Source organism: Saccopteryx bilineata, chromosome 1 (assembly GCF_036850765.1).
Source record: "Saccopteryx bilineata isolate mSacBil1 chromosome 1, mSacBil1_pri_phased_curated, whole genome shotgun sequence".
Lineage (NCBI taxonomy): Eukaryota > Metazoa > Chordata > Mammalia > Chiroptera > Emballonuridae > Saccopteryx > Saccopteryx bilineata.
The window spans coordinates 93204862-93219722 of NC_089490.1; the positions used below are offsets into that span (position 1 = coordinate 93204862).

General features: G+C 48.3%; 1 protein-coding gene across 1 annotated transcript in view; it reads left to right on the forward strand.

The window, feature by feature from the left end:
• The first annotated feature begins 397 nt into the window (after positions 1 to 397).
• Positions 398 to 14861, forward strand: part of SYN3 (synapsin III) — a 443069-nt gene continuing 428605 nt past the window's right edge. Inside the window, exon 1 of the mRNA XM_066259929.1 lies at positions 398 to 653. The gene's annotated coding sequence lies outside the window, so the exon portion shown is untranslated. The remainder of the gene's footprint in view (positions 654 to 14861) is intronic.

Below are 14861 nucleotides of genomic sequence, written 5' to 3' on the forward strand. Positions count from 1 at the left end.
ACATAGTGATCTGTTTGTGTAGAAAGCACCCCAGATGATTCGGATAAAAGTAAGGTCTAGGAACATTAGTTCAGACTAAGCGCTTGAGTCATTTCTACAATGAACGTGAAAGGGTTAACCACCTAAAAGCAGACTGGTGCCTTCTAGGAATTATTAGCCAATGATGGGGCTGACCGATGATGTAATGTCTTTGGCTGGCACTCCATTGGTTAAATGTATTGTTTCTCTCGATTCAGCTGTGTGAGGAGCAAAGCTCGAACACAAGGGTTAATATTTCTGTGGCAGCAGAGAGAGCTATTTTTTTTTCCATTCCTCATCTGCTCGATGTGAGTGTATAACACGGCAGCAGATTGTTGCCCTTCTCCTTCCAGTAAACAGCTGCACCTTCCTCCTTCCCTCCTCCCAAGCAGAGCACATGTCTCCGTAGTACTACGGAGGAGGAGGACCAAGAGAGGGAGGAGGGGGAGGAGGGGGGAGGAGGATCGTTTAGGGACAAGAGAGCTCTTGCAAAGTTGGGCACTGCAGTCTCTTTGCCACTGGGGACAGGCAGAGCCCCAGCTGCTCTGGCCTTACAGAGGTCCTACTGGATGAATTGCTAACCTGTCACCTGCTTCTGAGCGCTGTTCAGCCTGGCAGGACCCTCAAACCAGGAGGTGAGCTCCGGGTTTTGGAAGACAGAGTGGGCCTAGCAGAGGAGCCCGAGGGCAGGTGGATGGGAACAGCTTCAGACTGAAGGTCAGGCACAGGCTTTATCTTATGACTGCCCAGGCAGGTGGCGTGAACTTGGGCGTGATGGTCCCTCTCTCTGGTCTCTTGCTCAGTGTGAGGCTTAGATTAGGGCTGACCGAGTTCTGGGGGACACTGGCTGGGAGGGTGCTGACCGGGAGCTATACACAAGCTTGCTCTTGGTGCAGCTTTCTATCACATGCTCCCTGAAGGTCCACGCTTTGCTCTGGAATCGGGTGCAGGAGGGAGCATAGCCCAGGCTCGTCCTTACGTTCGTCGTCTGGGCTCCCTCTTCAGTGCTCCTGCTCAGCAGAGTGGCGCTTGGTAGATTCTACCCTGAGCTTCCTGCAGGAACATCTGAATGATCTCAGGGGTTTTGATCATGTTGTTTTGGGGACCTTTGGGTCCCTGACCTTGGAGTTATCGTTGTGCCTTAGTGAATTTGAGCACTTTCCTACTTGTCTCCTGCTGGAGCTCTTAGGATTTGGGGGAGGAATTCCTTTTGTATTCTGCATATGACAATTTTCTTGTTTGTGTTTGATGGGGTGTGGATTAATTGCTCCCACTGAGACTTCTCACCTTGCCCAGAGAGAATCCTAATGCAAGGTAGTCTGCCTCGAGGTGTGAACTGAAAAGAGCAGAGGGGGAGGAGCAGAGGCGGTGGAGCGGCTGGGAAAGGCTGCTAGCAAGAACCTTCAACCCTCGTTTCATAGGGAATTCAAGAAAACCTTGCATTTCATAGACGGACTATGATGCTATTTCTCTCTTGCAACCCTCCAAAAAAATCAATAAAAAGTTCTGTTGTTTGTATTTTTCAGAATTTGGTTATTATAAGTGGGGAGTTCCCACTCTTGTTAGGGAGAGAGGAGCTTGTCCAGGGTTCTCTCTGTGTCCTGTATGGTCCCTTGGGGTCTGCCGCCTTGTGTTCTGGGTCAGGCTTTGCTGCTGAAGAACATGTAAGTGCTTGGACAAGTCACTGTGTCTCTCTAAGCCTCATTTGTCAATCACAGAGGTAGGGGGAAGTTGGACTAGCTGATTTTCAGAGCCCCCTCTAGCTCTGTCTTTCTGTGCTTTGGGTTGCAAAAAGCCTTTGGAATCTGAATGTGTTGTTTAAGTAGTTAGATAGGTAAAGTACAAATAAAGGGGACATGAAGCATGTGTCCTGTGGGTGCTGGGTGCTTTTATACATGTTTTAATTAATTTCACCCTCCCCGAGTCCCTGGGATGAGGTGGAATTCACCTGACTCTGCAGACATGGATATTAAGGCTGAAGGAGAGTCAGTGACTCAGCCAGGAACACCACTTAGTAAGTGTGGAGGCTGGTACTGAAGCGTGTGCGGGCGAATGTTCTGGGCTGGGGTGGCGGTAAGTGGCTGGGCCATGGAAGGGCTGGAGCTGGAATCCTCACTTACCTCCGCTTCCTGTATGCTCTTCTTTCTACTGGAAATCACACCCTATTTCAGGATTGGCTAGTTCAGCCAGATTGTTGTGGATCATCCAGTTTACTGTCTGGAACAGAAGGTTAGGGGACCCACATATGAAAGGGACCTTAAAATCTTTGAACTAGGACCCTCAATATATCACTGAGGAAACAGAGATCCAGGGAAGTTAGATGACTTGTTCCACGTCACTCAGCGAGCTGACAGACCGCAGGGGATGGAGACCAAGAGTCCTTGTCTTAGGTGTTTGAAGTTGTATTATTATTAAAGAGGTTTTTTTAAACCTGCATTTAAAAGAACTCTGGGATCATTCGATTTAGTCTCACCTTCAGCCCCCTTTCAAGTGCCAAAGGGTTGGAGTACGACTCATTGAACAGCTAACTGTACACGCGGCATTTGGCAGGTGTCTGAGACATGAGAGGGGGCGGGTCAGTCTCCTTGAGGAAGCTCTGGATGTAAGCTGTGGTTCACGAGGGTCAAGCTCACAGGCCAGTAATTTTCCCAGGAGTGGGCTGAGGCCCCAACTGGTTTTCTCCACCTGTGCCTGGCACCGAATCATACCACTGTAAGAACACTTGCCACATGACGTGCAGTCTCTGTTCTTTGTCTTCCCAGCTAAGCCGCGTGTTTCCAGGGCACAGCTCACCACATGCGGAATGTGATTCATCAGTGGGGCTGCCTCGTGGGGAGGTGGGTGTCACCGTCTCGAATGTATAGATGTGCACCCAGAAAGAAAAAGCACCAAGTAATCTTTAAAAAGCTCAGTGCAGATATACTCTACTTTTTTCTTGGTTACTGTAATGTTAAGAAAGAATTATCCTAATCCCAGGCTTCAAACAGTCAAATGATTATCATAGCAAAGAAGGGTCATAATTATTCTGCAGGGCAGGAGGGCAAAGCCAGGAGCAGGGGGTAGCAGTTGGAGGGGGGCCGGGAGCAGATAATTAGAGAAGAGTGTGCTGGTGGCGGGAGCTGCCCAGTGGGGGGGAGTCCATGGTCTACACCCCTGTCATCAGAAGTGGGCGGCAGCCCTCCCGGACTGCTGCCCCAGCAAAGAGCAGCCCTCGGTAGCCTCTGATCTCCCTTCTAGAATTAAGATTTCTTGACTACCTATCAAGACAGAGTAAATGAGAGGTGGCCTGGGCTCTACCACAGCTGTATCTTACTCCTTTTTTAGACTCCAAAGCCAACCTGGACTGATTACCTTCCAGGGAAGACTGTCCTCAGTATCTACTCTGTAACAGTTTCTGAGCTCAGAGTTTCCACATATATTCTGTCATTTAATTCTCATCACCATTAAAAACAAAAACAAACAAATAAAAAAACCTGTGAACATGTATGGAGGTATCAGAGGTAATCAGTAGTCCAGGGTGAAAATTACTCATAGCTGAAATTACCCTTGAAAATGTTTTTTAATTGCCACAAGTTGCATTACACATGGGTTTTGGGTATGGCACCCTGTACAGTGACTTCTGTACTAACTAATGTGAAAAACTCTGACCTAACTAAAAGAGCAAAGGGAAGTCTGTCTGCAGGTGTCTGGGTCTTTGTTCCCTTCTGTCTGTAAGGTAACTGTCCAGTTTCTAGCCGGCATGGATGGGGTGCAGGCTACTCAGGGGTTCTGGTTCTTGCTTGTGAAATTCTTCCTGGATAAACAGCCTCTGATACCTCCATACATGTTCACAAGTTTTTTTATTTGTTTGTTTTTGTTTTTAATGGTGATGAGAATTAAATGACAGAATATACGTGGAAACCCTGAGCTCAGAAACTGTTACAGAGTAGATACTGGGGACAGTCTTCCCTGGAAGGTAATCAGCATCTTGCTGTGGCCGACATGTCTCTGCAGGTCTCTGGAAAGCTTTGGAGAAGAACCGGCTCACCTGTGTCCAGGTTGGCGTTTCCTGTTTGAGGTTGGCAGGTCCACTCTGGTTGCTCGGGCCAGGGCTCCCCCTCATGGCCCTGAATACTGCTTCTAAAACCTGAAGTAGAAAAAAGATGAGATCGGAAGCTACACAGACCTAAGTTCAAAACACCAGAAGGTCCTTATCATTGTGTGACCTTGGACATGTTACTCAACCTCTCTGTGTTCAGCTTTTTCACTTAGGAAAATGAGATCAATAGAACCTACTTTTCAGGGTGGATGGAGGATTTAATGAGAGCCCGTAGAGAGTGTCTGGGACAGAGAGCAGGTGTTCTGTGAATGCTAATGTGTTTGTTCACCTTGGAAATTGTTGCAGAGGGGAAGAGGTAGTTTTGTTTTTTCTTCTCTCTCTCTCTCTCTCTCTCTTTTGCTGTCTTCAATCTCACTTCAAACTTCCCTGCCCCAGTAAGATGGGAGCCCTCAGGAACCCTCACGTGCATTACCCTAAGAACGCCTTTGCTTGCCGCTTTGCCCCCTCCCCGCCCATCCTCCTGCCAGTTACCTCACCAAGCACCACAGAGCAGCACTAAGAAGGGAGATGCACTTCCTCCCTTTTTAAAGCATCCATAGTGAATTAGATATTCTGGACCAAGGCTGCTTTCCGCAGGGACCAAGTGGGCAGGTCATTTCAAGGGTGCTACAAAGAAGCCAAGGATGGCTCCCAGTTCAAAGCCTTAGGAATTCCATCATTGAGTGTCCATGCCTCGGATTTACTCATTAATCCACGTAACAAACATTTATGGGAGTCCTTATCCTGCGATAGGCAGTGCCCTAGGTGCAGGGGACATCTCCATGAACAGTACCGACAGGAAGCCCATCCTCGTGGACCTTATGTTCTGGTGAGGAAATAGAAAATCACCATGAAACACATATGTTGCATGATGTCAGTTAGTGATGGGTGTCGTGGAGAAAAGTATGATGGTATAAGGTCACAGGAAGATGCCGTTATAGAGAAGACCGCTAAAGAAGGTCTCCCTGAGGAGTTGATACTTCAGCAGCAGCACAGATAAGGCTGGAAAGGGAGTTTAGAAGTATCTTGTGGGAAAGAATTCCAGGCACAGGGAACAGAGAGTGAGCCTCAGGGTTGGTGGAGAGGCACAGAAGGGAGACTTTGAGAAGATGTGTTGAAAGAGAGACCTGAACATAGGTCTGGTGGGGACTCCTGCGATGAGGAGACAAGTTTGGATTCTATTCCAAGTTGGAAGTTTTGAGGAAAGAGGTTCCATGGTTTGGCTTATTCTTTTAATTGATTTTATTTTTTTAAAATTGCCATAGAGTAAAATTGACTTGTGTTGGTGTTCAGTTCTATCTATCACTTTTTTTTTTTTTTTTTACAGAGACAGAGAGAGAGTCAGAGAGAGGGATAGACAGACAGGAACAGAGAGAGATGAGAAGCATCAATCATCAGTTTTTCCTTGTGACACTTTAGTTGTTCATTGATTGCTTTCTCATACGTGCCTTGACCGTGGGGCTACAGCAGACCGAGTAACCCCTTGCTTGAGCCAGCGACCTTGGGTCCAAGCTATGAGCTTTGCTCAAACCAGATGAGCCCGCGCTCAAGCTGGCGACCTTGGAGTCTCGAACCTGGATCCTCTGCATCCCAGTCCAACGTTCTACCCACTGCACCACCGCCTGGTCAGGCCTATTTATCACTTTTTTTTTTTTTTGTATTTTTCTGAAGTTGGAAACGGAGAGGCAGTCAGACAGACTCCCACATACGCCCAACAGGGATCCACCCGGCATGCCCACCAGGGGGCGATGCTCTGCCCATCTGGGGCATCGCTCTGCCGCAATCAGAGCCATTCTAGCGCCTGAGGCAGAGGCCACAGAGCAATCCTCAGCGCTCGTTCCAACTTTGCTCCAATGGAGCCTCGGCTGCGGGAGGGGAAGAGAGAGACAGAGAGGAAGGAGAGGGGGAGGGGTGGAGAAGCAGATGGGCGCTTCTCCTGTGTGCCCTAGCCGGGAATCGAACCCGGGACTCCTGCATGCCAGGCCAACGCTCTACCACTGAGCCAACCAGCCAGAGCTATCACTTTTAACAAATGTATATAGGTTCATGAAACTACTAGCCTACAACAAAGACACAGAATAGTTTGGTCATCCGAAAACCTCTCTCCTATTGTCCCTTTAGAGTCACAAACTCCCCATTTCTAACATCTGACAACTACAGCTTGACTTTTCATCACTACCGTTGTGTCTTTTTGAGACTGTCGTATTAATTGAACTACACAGTATGTAACTTTCTGAGACTGGCTTCTTCTCCGTAGCATACTGCCTTGAAGATTCACCGATGTTGTTGTGGGTCTCAGCATTCCCATGTACTGCTGGTTTTCATTATTTATCGCTGGTTTGTATCCCACTGCATAGATGTACCGCCACGTGTCTGCCCGTTCACCCCTTGAAGAACACTCGGGTTGTTTCTAGCTTTTGGTGATTATGAATAGAGCTGCTAGAAACATTTGTGTTCAGGTTTCTGTGTAAACATATGTTTTTGCTTTTCTAGGGTAGATAGCCAGGAGTTGGACCTATGGGAAATTTGCATTTAACTTTTATAAGAGATTGCCAGACTCATTTCCATTGTGGCTGTATCATTGTATGTTCCCATCAGCAGTGTATGAAAATTTCAATTGCTCTGCTTCCTTGTCAGCACTTGTCATTTTCAGTATTTTTAAATTCACCTTAGAGAGGAGAGAGAGTGAAAGAGAGAGAGAGAGAGAGAGAGAGAGAGAGAGAGAGAGAGAAAGGGGGGAGGATCAGGAAGCATCAACTCCCATATGTGCCTTGACCAGGCAAGCCCAGAGTTTTGAACCGGCGACCACAGCGTTCCAGGTCGACATTTTATCCACTGTGCCACCACAGGTCAGGCCCCACATTTTCAGTATTTTTTAGTTTAGCCATTCAGAAGTTGAGTGGTATCACACTGTGGATTTAAGTTGCATTTCTCTGATGGCTTATGATGTTGAATATCTTTTCATGTGTATTTTCCACTGTTATGTCTTCTTTGGTGAAGTATCTGTTCAGTCTAATACCTAATTTTTTAAATTGTTTTTGTTGTTGTTTTTATTGTTGCATGTTGAGTATTTTTTATGTCTTTTATATTTAACTTGCTTTTAAGGAAAACTCTGATAGCTGTGTGGGAAGGCAGTTGTAGTGGGCAAGGATGGAGGCAGCAGGGTCAGTGAGCAGACCATGCAGTAGTCCGTGGGGAGAGATGATGTTAGTTTGGACTAATGTCATTGATGTGGAAGAGGTGAGAAGTGGTCAAAATCAAATTTTCTGAGAGTGAAGCCATCTGAACTTAGTGATGAATGGGATTGGTATGTGAAGGAAAAGAGGTGTCAAGGATGACAAACTGCTGGAGGGGCTGAGAATATAAATATAATTTAGGCACAGACTCTGCCCTCAAACAGCTCACAGTCAAGTGAGAGGAATTGTATTGTAAGCAGTTTACCTGGGAGACGACCAGGTGTGCTCTCAGAGATCATATGGAAAATACCAGGGGAACGCAGGTGATGGAGAAATTACAAAGCGTAAGGTTTGCAAGGCTGGCTGTCTGGACAGCCCCTCTCACACTTTAGCGTGTATAAGAATCAGCTGGTTGTTAAAAATACACCTGACTAGGCCCCCGCCCCAAAGTAGGCAACCCATGGTTAGCAAGCACCACAAATCATCCATATAGGTGACTGGTCAACCACACTATGAGCTACCTGTGGAGGAACTGGGAGGGCTTCACAGAAGGCGGGATGTTTGAGGTGGGTGTCAGCGTTTAGTAGTTCTGATTTGTAGAAAGGACAGTGAACAGAGGGAAAAGTAAAAGCAAAGGCTTGGAATGGTAGAGAAGGACTAGAGGAAGTATGGGTTGGGCGGTGATGCCTGTTGAGTGATGGGGGGGATCGCATGATTTCCTGCGCTCAGTGAATCCAAAGTGACCTCAGCAGCTCAGCAGCTCCCCGCTGGCTAACACGGGGCCCGCTGTGGTGGAGGCACCAGGCACCCCCAGAGCTGGGTATGCACAGTGGCTGATATGCGATCAGTCTTAGAGGATGAAGCACCGTTGAACAGAGCTACTGCTTTGGGCTAAAACTTACTATTTTTATTCTTTCTTGTCTAATTAATAACAATATGGTATATCTTTTGTGAGGTTTGAAAGAGGAAGAGTGTTAAAATCCTGTGATGCCCTAAAAGCTGTTATATGTGAGACTGTTTGCTCTTACACTAAATGGCCCTAGATGATTATGTGGTTAGAGTTCTTCTAAATCTGTCTTTCTCCTCAACTTCACCTGCTTCAAGTGCTACTGTACTGTCCTTTGGCAAAAATTCCTTCTGAATTACCATGCCTGTTTGGCTGACGTCAAGGAAGGCAAGCAACCAAATACATGGGCGTTGTTTCCTAAGGAAGAATCGATAGGCCCTGACTAAAGGGCTTTTCTCCTTTTTACAAGGTGCAGAAAGAGGTGTTGTTGACTGAGGGGCAGAGCCCTTTCCCCCTTATTTCAAGGTTCTCAACTGTGTTGGTATCTTAGTAAGTTCAGGCTGTTAACTTATCAGATTGGGTGCTAACCGACATTTATTTCTCATGGTTCCAGAGGCTGGAAAGTGCACAGTCACCGTGCCAGAGTGGCTGGGTCTGTTGAGGACTCTTTTTGTTGTTGTTGTTCTTTTTTTTTTTTTTTTTAATAAATTTTTATTAATGGTAATGGGATGACTTTAATAAATCAGGGTACATATATTCAAAGAAAACATGTCTAGGTTATTTTGTCATTAAATTATGTTGCATACCCCTCGCCCAAAGTCAGATTGTCCTCCGCCACCCTCTATCTAGTTCTCTGTGCCCCTCCCCCTCCCCCTAACTCTCTCCCTCCCTCCCTCCCATGTCCTCCCTCCCCCCACCCCTGGTAACCACCACACTCTTGTCCATGTCTCTTAGTCTCGTTTTTATGTTCCACCAATGTATGGAATCATGTAGTTCTTGTTTTTTTCTGATTTACTTATTTCACTCCGTATAATGTTATCAAGATCCCACCATTTTGCTGTAAATGATCTGATGTCATCATTTCTTATGGCTGAGTAGTATTCCATAGTGTATACGTGCCACATCTTCTTTATCCAGTCTTCTATTGAAGGGCTTTTTGGTTGTTTCCATGTCTTGGCCACTGTGAACAGTGCTGCAATGAACATGGGGCTACATGTGTCTTTACGTATCAATGTTTCTGAGGTTTTGGGGTATATACCCAGTAGAGGGATTTGCTGGGTCATAAGGTAGTTCTATTTGCAGTTTTTTGAGGAACCACCATACTTTCCTCCATAATGGTTGTACTACTTTACAGTTGTTGTTCTTTTAAAGATTTTATTTATTGATTTTAGAGAGGAGAGAGAGAGAGAGAGAGAGAGAGAGAGAGAGAGAGAGAGAGAGAAGGGGTGGGAAGCGTCAACTCATAGTTGCTTCTCATATGTGCTTTGACTGGGCAAGCCCAGGGCTTCTAACTGGCGTCCTTAGCACTCCAGGTCGAGTCTCCATCCACTGTGTCCCCACAGGTCAGGCAAGGACCGACTGGGTGGTTTGCAGAAGCCATCTGCTAGCTTTGTCTTCACGTGATGGGGAACAGGAACAGAGGAAGCAAGCTTTTTCTTACATCTCATCTTATAAGGACACAATTCCATCTATCCATTAGGGCTCCACCCTCCTGACCTAATTATCTCCACAGGCCCCTTCTCCAAATACCATCGAGTTGGTGATTATAGCTTTAATACAGGAATTGGTGTGAGTGGGACTCATTCAGTCCATAGCAGTTGGATAGTTGAGATTGCTGTGCAAAGGACCTCCGGACAGTGCAGAAGGACTACAGCCCGATCTGGGAGACTTTGGAAGTTTCCTTGGGCAGAGGGAGAGAGGGAGTTTTAGGAGGCTTCTGGGTGACCAGTATCTGGGCTGAGTTTCGAAAAATGAAAGGAGTTCATTAATCTGATGATGGTAAGGAGGAGCTTAGAGGAGAATGAAATAGGATGGCATTCCAGGAAGCAGGACCAGCATGTGCAAAGGCATAATGGCAGGCAAGTAGGTAAGTGTTAAGGAACACAGTGGTGACAGATGGAGCTGGCACAGGTCAGAGAGGGTCTGTCTCCATGCTGCCTGGAAGACCTTGGAGATACATGAAGGAGAAACTGCCATGTTAGCAGGGTAGCGATCAGATTTTACTTTAAAAAAATGTCTCTAACAGTCTATGCTTTGAAAATGTATTTGGAGGAGACCCCATTGGACACAGGGACACCAGGAAGGAGGATCTTGCAGTGGTCCACGAAAGAGATTGTGCATGTCTGAGCTAGAGGTTGAGGGAGACAATGTTAAAGCATCCCTTTGATGCCCAGAACATGCTCCTTTTCTCTGTGATGGGGCTATACCGGGGTTAATTGGATATGCTTCTTGTCTTCAAAAGATTTATAATGCAGGGACATCTAAGAAACCATCGACAATACAAGAGATGGCTTTACTTGTGTTTTTATTTATATATTTATTTTTTGATTCACAAATGTCTTTTGAACACTTCCTGTTTGCCACCCTTTCCGGTCGGTGTTGGGGATATGACAGGCAGTGAGGAAACAAACAAAAACCCCTGTCCTCATGGGGATCACATTCAAGTGGGAGGAAGCACAGAAATGATACACTACAAAAGAAAAATTTATATGTGAGATGGCAATGAATGCTACAGAGAAAACTAAAGCAGGGGAGGAGAAAAGGAGTGTTGAGGGAGGGGCTGCAACTTTTTCTTGAAGTGACATGTGAATAAAGAGCTAAAGGAGGCAAGAGAATGTTATCATAAATATACAAATATAGCGGCTAAAACACCTGTCTGGAGGCTTGGTAGAATAGCAGCTGGGAGCCTGGGTTTCGGGGTAAGGCAGACCTACATTTGAATCCTGGCTGCAGGCCATATTGGCTGGCTGACCTTAGGCAAGTCATCTCACCTTCTTGAACATGGATTATTTTATTCATAAAATGTGGTTGGTGACACCCATCTTCCAGGATTGCTGTGAGGCTGGAAAGAGCACCTCACTGCTCAGTGCCAAGCCTGGAGCACTGGCAATGCTCCTTGTAGGGTCCCTGTTTATATGTAGAGGGTGACTGGCAGCCCTCCCCCAGGCTTCATGGGAAGCGGGCCCTGCTAGGTGAGTCCCAGATGCTATGAAGCAGGATTTCCTCCCTGCTCTGCTGTTACAGTCTCTGCAGAATGGAGTCAGGGGCCTTGGGGCTGAGGCACAGGTTCCAGAGCAGCCTGGGGCTCCCTCCAGCAGCTCAGGGCCCTGCACTGCCTCAGTTGAGTCCTAACCTGACTGCCTGTCAGGAGTCCTAACTCGCCTCTTCTGTTCAACGAGAGGACCGGCTGCCGGGGTCCCGTCACGGGGCTGTGGAGTCACTGGACTCCGCCCTCTGTTCCTCCCTCAGTCGGGGGTGCTGCAGCGAGCACGCTGGGGACAGGGAGCCACGGGCCCAATGTCATGCCATATTCTGGGGCCTTCTTCTGTATACAGATACAAGGTCTCCTTGTATCCCAGAAGGAGTCTGTCCCCAGGCAGGTCCAAACCCTCTGGCAAAGGATGTGAGAAAAGCTTTTAGTAATTAAAAAGTGGAAGAGAAACCCTTGCTGGGTGTGAAGGCAAGCCTGCTGTTGTTCAGCAGGGAGAGCAGGGAGTGCAGAACAGGCCGTCTCTGCAGGGGCTGGAAGAGGCAGCTGCTTCTGGGAGCCACCTCCGTCAGTCCGGCTGCGACAAAGCCCTTCCCGCCTGCCAGTGGCAGTGCAGGGGCTGCACTCTGGAGGGGCTCATAGCAGCTGGCTGCGGGTGTCTTTGGGTGGAAATCTGATGCCAGGATGTGAAAGCTCTGCTTCCCGTGGGCGCTTCCCCTGCCTGTCGTATGTCATCAGCTGTGAGGTATCATAGTGCCTGGCCCAAGGGGGTTTTACTGCTGCTTGGTGAAGGCCAGCCGCCTCCCCTGGCTCTGGGGGTGGCTTTGAGGGGAGGAGTCCAGAGGCAGCTGCCACTGTTGGGAAGGCCCCTGAGCACAAGATTGCTGGGGTATTCTTATAATCCATTCCTATAGCTTCTTTTCATTTTCTTCGCTTTTCTTATTTTTCTTACTTTATTCAGATTCATTCTTTTATTCATTCACTCCATTCTTCTTATTTTTTCCTTCCTTTCATCTTAATTTTCTTCACCCTTCCTTCCTCCCTCCCTCCATTCCTTCCTTCCTTCTTCCTTCCTTCCATTTCTTTCTTTTCATCTACTCATTCACTTAACTCAGTATCGCTCCCTCAAGCTTTCTCTCAGCCCTGAGCTGGGCCCTGTGGACACAGATAAGGCACAGGTAGCACCTTCCCACAGCTCTGCAGCTCCTTTGCTCCTGTAGAGAGAAGAGGGATGAGGAGAAACAAACAGGCAAAACTTACAGATGCTGCAGTCAGACCCGCTGGGTTAGAGTTCGGTCGCTTCCTTGCTGTGTTACCCTGGGCAAGTTACTGAACCTTTCTGAGCCTCGGATGCTTGGACTCTAACACCGGGATAATCGAATCGACTTCATAGGATTGCTCCGAGTACAGGAGAGAGTGAGTGCAGGTAAGAGGCTTAGCCAAGTGCTTGGCAGGCAGTGAGAGCTCAATCTCTGTTGTTGTTATTAATGTCGTCTGACAAATATCAGACATCAGTATAAAGGAAGGCAGAGGAAGAAACCACTCTTCTATGTCTGGTTCTTGCCCTTGAAAGTGAAAATCAAAGGTTTGCATCTGAGTTCTTCATCCCAGAACCCCTCACTTTACAAACGAGAGAAGCAGCCCAGGGGCAGAGGGGTGGCAGGCTGACTTGCGGGGGGTGGGGGTGCTGACTAATAGTGTGGGGGGAGAAGCCAAACCAACAGGCGGAATTCTGACTCCACACTGAATCCTGGTGGCAGCTGGGCCAGTTGCTCTACCTGTTCTGTGTAGAAACGGAGGTTTCTTCTGGATGTAAAATGGGGATAGTAACAAAAGAACAGTTAGGACTCATTAGGTTTAATATGCGATCAGGCTTAAAACGGTATCTAGCACACAAGAAGCATTATATAAATATTAGCTGCTGAGAGTGCTGTTATTGCTATCATCACCATCATCATAAAGGCCACCCAACGGGCAATGATGGTGCCCACACCTGCTCCTTTGTGAGCGGTGAGTTAGCCGGCTTTCCTGGCCGACAGAAGGGGACTGGGTCCTCGCAGGTGCAGCTGAGCTTGCATTTCCAGAAGTGGAAAGAAGGCCAGTTTGGCTGTAGAAAATGAAGGCAGGGAAGCAGGTGAGGACGATGGCGGCCTCACAGGCCGTGAATGAGCCTGAGCGGCCTTCAAGTGCAGGGGCGCCCAGTGAGGGGCCAGTCGTGTCAGGGGAGCAGATGGGGAGGTGGGGTGGCCAGAGGGAGCTTCCACTTTGGTTCGGGTGAGAGGGGACAGTGGTTCAGATCCTGGTGGGGACTGGGGTTGAAAGAATCAGCGGGTTGGGGGCTGTGTTGGAGAGAAGAGTGGCTGATGGCCTGGGTGTGGGAGGCTAGAGAGAAGGAGTCATGGGGTTCCCCACATTGCTGGACTAGAGTTGGGTATTTGCTGAGATGGGGAGGATGCAAAGGCACAGTTTGGGGTGACAGAGATGGCAGGAAATCAGGAGTTCTGTTCTGGATACGATATATTTAAGATGCCCAATGGGTATGCCTTCGCTGCCCTCCTGAGGGAACGCGCTGACTCCTCATTAGGGCGCCATGTGGCCAGAGAAGCACCTCCAGGCTGGCCGCCCGGGGAGGCGTGGGCAGGAGGCCCGGCACTGACGGCGACAGGTCTGAGGGTGCAGCGCTCAGCCTGGTCTCGGCAGTGGCACCACGTGCTCTCCCGGTCTCCTTGTCCTTTTCTCTGTGTGTCTCTCTCTGTGGCTCTCTGTACGCCTCTCTCTGCCTTTTCCCCTCCCTGTCTCCTTATCCCTGCTGGTCTCCGTCTCTCTTCCTATGTCTCCCTTTTTCTCTCTCTCTCTCTGTCTCTTTCTTTCTCCATGTCTCTGATCTTGCCTCTATGTGTATCTCTGTATTTCTTTGCCTCACCTGTCTCTATCTCTCTGTGTCTTTCTGTGTGTTTTTCTCTATCTGGTTCTTCTGTCTTTTTCTCTCTGTAGCTGCCTCTCTGTCTCTGTATTTCTCTTTCTTTCTCTCACCTATCAATAGCTTTATTCAGGTGCTCCAGGTGGCTGGCATTTTCCCCTCGTTTTACCCCTTCCTTTGCATCCTCGGGTACGTCCTAGGCCCATGTGAGCCTCCCAGACTTCTCCTTGGTCTCTAGGAAGAGGGTTGCTGATCTGGCTCCCTGTGTTCTGGTGCAGGAGAAAGGAATGCCTTGTCTAGTTCCCGGACCGTGGCAGTGCTGGCATCTCTCCTTGACTCCGGGTGCCCGGCTCTGCCTGCTGCTGTCTCCAACTCAGTGAGTCCGCAGCCAGACGTGGTCCTCCCCCCAAACCCACAGTGGCTGGTGTGTACAGGGCTCTGCAGGGACACAGGGCGTTTCTCTTAGTCTCATTTGGTTGATAAGAGTAGTTAGGGAAGCCTCCCTGGAGGGGAATAGTGAGCTGAATCAGAAGTAAGAACCAGCTGAAGGATGTAGGAAATCAGAAGGGAGGTCATGCCAGCCAGAGGGACCTGAGATGTACAACCACTCTGGGGGTGGGGCAGGATATAAGGGGTGGGGAGCAGATTCCAGGCTCATGGAGTAAACACATGGG